This window comes from Mastomys coucha, unplaced genomic scaffold (genome assembly GCF_008632895.1).
Source record: "Mastomys coucha isolate ucsf_1 unplaced genomic scaffold, UCSF_Mcou_1 pScaffold22, whole genome shotgun sequence".
Taxonomy (NCBI): domain Eukaryota; kingdom Metazoa; phylum Chordata; class Mammalia; order Rodentia; family Muridae; genus Mastomys; species Mastomys coucha.
Genome location: NW_022196905.1, coordinates 140,556,385 through 140,562,384, shown reverse-complemented (window position 1 = coordinate 140,562,384; position 6,000 = coordinate 140,556,385). Strand labels below are relative to the sequence as shown.

At 42.5% G+C, this 6,000-nt stretch overlaps 1 protein-coding gene across 7 annotated transcripts in view; it reads right to left on the bottom strand.

Annotated features, from left to right (window-relative positions):
• The window catches only part of Cdk8 (cyclin dependent kinase 8), a 71,248-nt gene that overhangs the window by 58,251 nt on the left and 6,997 nt on the right, over positions 1-6,000 (bottom strand). The gene's annotated exons all lie outside the window — the stretch shown is intronic.

The window sequence follows — 6,000 nt, the reverse complement described above, 5'->3', positions numbered from 1 at the left end:
TAAGCTAAATAAACCCTTTCCTCCCCAACTTGCTTCTTGGTCATGATGTTGTGCAGGAATAGAAACCCGGACTAAGACATGTAGTTACATCCCAAATGCTGCCCACCCTTGGTTCTCCTTCCAGGATTCCTTCCCATGTTGGCCCCCTCCCTTTCACCTCTGAAAGGTGCCTCCCTCCCTTCCCAACCCTCCAAGAGGTCCCCAATCTCTGTCCAATGTTTGGCTATGGGTATTCACAACTGTCTCAGTCAACTGCAGGGTAGAGCCTCTCAGAGGACAGCCAAACCAAGCAGGACCTTTTATTTCCTTTCTTTTTCTGTCTGATAGCTTTAACATTTTACTAACCCGATTCACATGCCAGGATAAGTCACTCAGATCTTACAGAGCCTCTCCTACCTTGTAAAGATCACTCACCATGGGTCTCACCAATGCCACAAAGCCCTCATGTGTACTAAGGATCCTGCTCAATTAGCTTCTTTCTCAACTTTGAGGTGAACAGAGTCTTCTTATTGGGTCAAGGAACTGGGCACTACATACAGCCTCTTCACACTCAGTTCCTTTTACCTCACTAGCACCTTTACCTCATTTTCTTTCTCTTGACTCTTTAAATATTCCTATTGAGGCAGGAAAGAAACACAGAGGAATGACAAGAACATGAGAGGAAAGAACCTTGTCATCCCAGAGTCTGATTAAAGGTTCTCTCTAGCAGGGAAATAAGTTTTTCAGCACAATTTGAGCTTCCTTTCATATATATATATATATAAACATTTTATAATAAACAGCAGTGAGCCACGTTAAGTGTATGTGACCTTGGGTAGTCTTATCTCTTTCCCCCAGACTTTGCTGTTAACAGTAAAGATATGCCTCTTCCTAGTATCCCTAGGGGGCTAGACTTTTACCTTGTTGACTGCAATTATCTCATGTGCCCCTCAGGAACAGCTCAGCCTTTAAGCACCACCATAATCCTATATATGATCACTGTAAAAACAATGAGCTGCAACTCTCTCCTCAAGAGCCCTAGCCATACTTGGGTATGTCTAACTTTCCTCTGAACACCTTTTTTTTCCTAATCCTCTTTCTCAAACCTATACTAAAATAGCTTTAAAACAATTTCCAACTTTGTTTCATGCTGGCTAATCCTAAATTTATTTTCAGCATCCCAGCCATAAATCCTACTTTGGTCTAAGTTGAAGGCTCTAAAGCTCTATGCAAACGACTTAGTCTGCTGAGAGTGACGGTGGGGAGCTGTGCCTCCTTTACCTCCACACCAAAACGCTGACACTATGTACTCCAAATTTTTCCATCCCAAGAGGAGCTCTTCAGCATACCTACAATGTAAACTCCTCCCTACCCACCCCCAGTCATAAGACAAGGCAAGTCCACTTCATCCAATGTAACAACAGATCAACCTGTGTTCTGTGGATTCCTCCCTTGCATGAGCATGTTCTTTCTGGCATAGCAGAGCCTTAGTTGCATGCCTTGTCATCATCACCCATAGCTGAAGTGATGCAACTGCTGCCATGGCTTCCTTAGAATCCCATCCCATATATCTAGGCACTTCCATCTGAGACATTCCCAATTCTCCATCTTCATCTGCATGTCTTAATCACTCACAGCAGGGGTTATTATTGCAGCGAGAAAGGACTTCAGTCTCAATCACATGGAGAAGGGACACCATTCTATACCACACGGAGAAGGGATATCACTCTATGCCACATGGAAGTGGGACATACATTTTTATACGCACTTGGGTGCACAATCCTGAAAGAGCTTAGCATTGGTGGCATGTTTCTGCCCTCCAATTTCATCTTGGTTTCTATCCAGCCTCTGGAAGCCCAAGTGTAGCATAACTTCTACTGAAAAGTCTAATTCTGTTTACTCCAGTGAGGGCAACAACGTATCAAATTATCCTACCCAAGTCTAGTTTGGTAAACTAATAAGTTTAACTGCAGTTACTTACAGGCACATAAAACAATTTACCTGTACCTGTACCACTCAACAGCCCAACACCAGGGAGGAGAGAGGCTCCAGGGCCTTCAGAGTCCTCCTCTTTCAGGAGGGAATGTTAATAGGCCCCATCCAGTGAGGAACTCAAAGTCTTGAGTCATCAGAGCTGCCCTGATTTCAAGCTAGTCATGTCTAGAGAACACCACCATGAAGTATCAAAACATCCAGAACAAACCCGAGACCCAGGGTATTATTTAAACTTCAGTGTCACTTTAGGTGAGCTTTTAATTTGTTTAAAATACTTTAAGTCAACCTAGACAATTCATTCTCTCCGTTGTCCTCTAGTTAGAAAAGGGTTCTGAGCTGAGTATCTGTCACAGATACATTTAGTGCTCCAATGAGGGATCTGGACATAGACTTTAGAAATACCTGAATACTTGAGGTAGTAGCCTCCAATGACAGTGGGCTGCTTAGACAGTAGAGCCCGAACAGCACCCAGGATGAACTGTTGAGAAGAAAATGTTTACCCTTGAAGCCAAGAAACTGAGTGTAAAGAAAAGATTATCCAAAGACCCCTGATTATGCAGCAGGAATGTTGAAGTATACCACTCACTGTAACTAGAGGCCCAAAGAAGTAGAAGACATTGTAAAGGCTACTACCTCAAGTATTTGGTTATTTCCAAAGTCTATGTCCAGATCCCTCTTTGGGGCACTAAATGCATCTGTTTAACAGACATTTCTTCTTGGATGTTTGACAGGTACTAAAACTCAACATATTAAAACTGCATTCATAGCCTTCACCAACAAGCTTGCTCTCTTTTACTGTTTTGGCTATCCATATCATGTGGTAACTACAACCTTAGCCTTGACTCCCCCAATCTTTCTACCACATCTAATCAACTAGTGCTACTGCTTCTTCCCTTCACTCTCTGACCCAAGCCACCATCACCCCACATCTGGATTATTACAGTTTCCTAAGCACAGTTCCCTAAAGTCATTTACCAAACCATCTCTGTAAACAGGATATCACTCTCTGCTTAAAAGCCCACAAATGGTCCCCACTACCCCAGAAGAAAATACAAAGTCCAGAACACAAATTTCAAAAACACACCTATGTGTCCAAAAACAACAAAAAGTTCACTTATTTTTACTTTATGTGCAATGGTCTTTGGCCTGCAAGTATGTTTGTGTGGGGGAGTCAGATCCAAGGGAACCTGAATTGTTGACAGTTATGAACTGCCATGTGGGTGCTGAGAATTAAACCAGGGTCCTCTGAAAGAGCAGCCATCTCTCCAGCTCCTCCCAACTTTTTTTGAATGCCTGTCTTCCCAACCCCACTCCTCTGTAGGGTCAGCATTGGAAATGTACCCATTGCTTCACCTTATCAAGCTTCTCCTTCACACTTCTACACAAGCTACTTGGTGTCTCCAAAGGGGGGAGCACTAGCCTTCTTCCATATAACTAACTCAGAAGATCCCAAGACCACCTCAAAAATAATCATGGAACAACTTGACTAGTCCTTATTACTGTGGTCCCTTTCAACCAGACTGCAACTCCTCCCAAGTGAAGAAATGCTGAGTGAGGCATTGTGGCAAACTCTGGAGGACTAAGAGGCCAGCCTGGGCTACGTGGCAAGACCTTGTCAAAAAGCAAAGAGGAGACCAAGTAGTAGTGGTTCACAGCTTTAATCCCAGCACTCAGGAAACAGAGGCAGACCAGCCTGGTCTACAGAGTAAGTTCTAGGACAGCCAGGGCTACACAGAGAAACCCTGTCGAAGAAGAAGGAAGGAAGAGAAAGAGAAGGAGGAGGAGGAGGAGGAGGAGGAGGAGGAAAAGGGGGAGGAATGAGGGAAAGAAGGACTAACCCTGGGGCCACCACTGATGACACCTATCCAGCTACACTGTGCCTTTCCAATCCCTATTCCCAAATAGCCACTGCCCATCCAAAATTGATGCTGCCTGTCTCCACACCAGTAGCCACTGACCATCCTCTAGCATAGCTTCTAATCATCTGAAATGTCACCCTTGAGCCCCTAAGAGTAGACTGGGTACCTCCATGAAAATTTGTAAGATTACCCCTTTGCAGCTTACCCCTACTGGAACTAACTGCCTGCACTCCTCAGAAGTCTGTAAATTTCCTCAAGAATTAAGTCACCTGTATCTGACCCAAGAAACTACCAAATACATTATAGGAACCAAATATACAGAAAGAATTTCAGTCAAAGAGAAACCAAAATGAACTGCCAAATAATTAACTTGTGTAATTTTACACTTAAAATGCTGTCAGTGAAAAAGATGTTATCTAGCTCTGTGCTTGACATCTTCCTTGGAATCAGGTAGAAATTCAATTTTTGGAAACTAAGACATCTGTTAAAGCACTGGGTGAAGCCACCACAATGAAAACAAGCATTAGTAAACGCATCCATCCTGTGACTTGAAACCTCCATGAGTCACTGGCTTTCCTTAGAACAGGAGCTTTCAAATCATAAAAATGCTTCACTAACTACTCCCTATCTTCCTCAAATAAGTAGAAACTACAACACTGACAAGTTTTCTTCCTGTTAAACTCCTTTAGTGCTCTAGCCATATGTACAATCCGGGTGTAGATGCAACACCTGGTAGAGGTCTCCAGAGCTCCTCTTTATACTAGGTGTTAATTCAAGGGCTATAATGATGTTACACATTTTAGGGAAACATGTAACTGAGTAGTAGTTAATCTAAATAGTCAATCACATGAAGGAAAATAAACCGCAAATTCAATAGCAACATAGGTTCAGAGACCAATTATATCTCCTAACTTCAGAAGTATGGGTTCAATCCTCATTTAAGCAGTCTCCTTTGTAAAGTATTATTTCTAAAAGCACTAAAGTTCTTGGTGGCTGTGTTTCAAAGAACTTGAGCACCCCACTTGGATTCTAAAGTTTGCCTTTGCTTTTGTTTTTTTTCCAGCCCTGCTCAGGGTATTGATACAGCCAGCCCAGCCACCTTAGCTTCCTATGCTATTTTTAGAAGGCACTGCATTTCTACTCTCCAATAATATGTCCTAAGTTCTTAACTGTTGCAAAAGTCAATGATTGGCAAATATGAATTTCAGGTGTATACACACACACACACACACACACCTGTCACCATTTGGCAATGTGCCAGCAGCGTAGGTCAACTGCTGTCCTAGAAGAAATTTATACTCTCTTACCCATAAATACTCACTGAAAACCCAAAAAGATATACAAAAATTAACTATGGGTGCACAGAATAAACCAATGCAGGACAAACTGTTTTGTGGGTAGTAAGTGAGGAGATTTTGAGATGATGTTTCATATAACGACAACATAGAACTTGCAAGGCTACATACATGTAAGAGCCATCTCAGCAGGGGCGGGGGTACTCGCCTGAGAGAGTGAAGGGCTCGCACTGACAAAAGCACCTGTAAGGGCTTACTACTTAAGAGTCACTGTGACAAACCACAGTGTGACCACTGCCCTTGCCAAAGCCAACCTAATACAACCCTGCACACAAAAGCAGACACTGGTCCTAAACAGATTTATAGACCAGGTGTTCAGCTGCTTTGGATGACTCAGAAGTTCCAATCCCAGGTTTATGCCTAAGAGAACTGAAAACACATCCAGAGTAACTCATATGTGAAAGTTTACAATAGCATTATTTATAGCAACCCCAAAGTGGAAATAATTCAAATGTCCAACTAGTATAGTATATGCACATAATGCAATATAATTTAACCCTCAGAAAGGCAAAAGGGAGCTGCTAGAGAGGGGGATATGGGATACCTGTAACGGGCACTTAGCTCCTTTATAGTTGAAATGTTCGGGAACATTAACAGTGTTAATGGCTACAGCTGTGAGTACAGTACACAGGTTGGGTTTTATGGATTAGGACACACCTCAATTCTTAGAGTTTCCAGCAATTTTCCTGCTTCAACGGATCTCAAGATTATATCAAGGCAGCTTAGGACAGCAGGGGCTTGTTTAGAGAACTTATTACATTTTTAAATTTTTTATTTGTGTGTGTGTATGTGTGTGCACATGCCTGCATGTT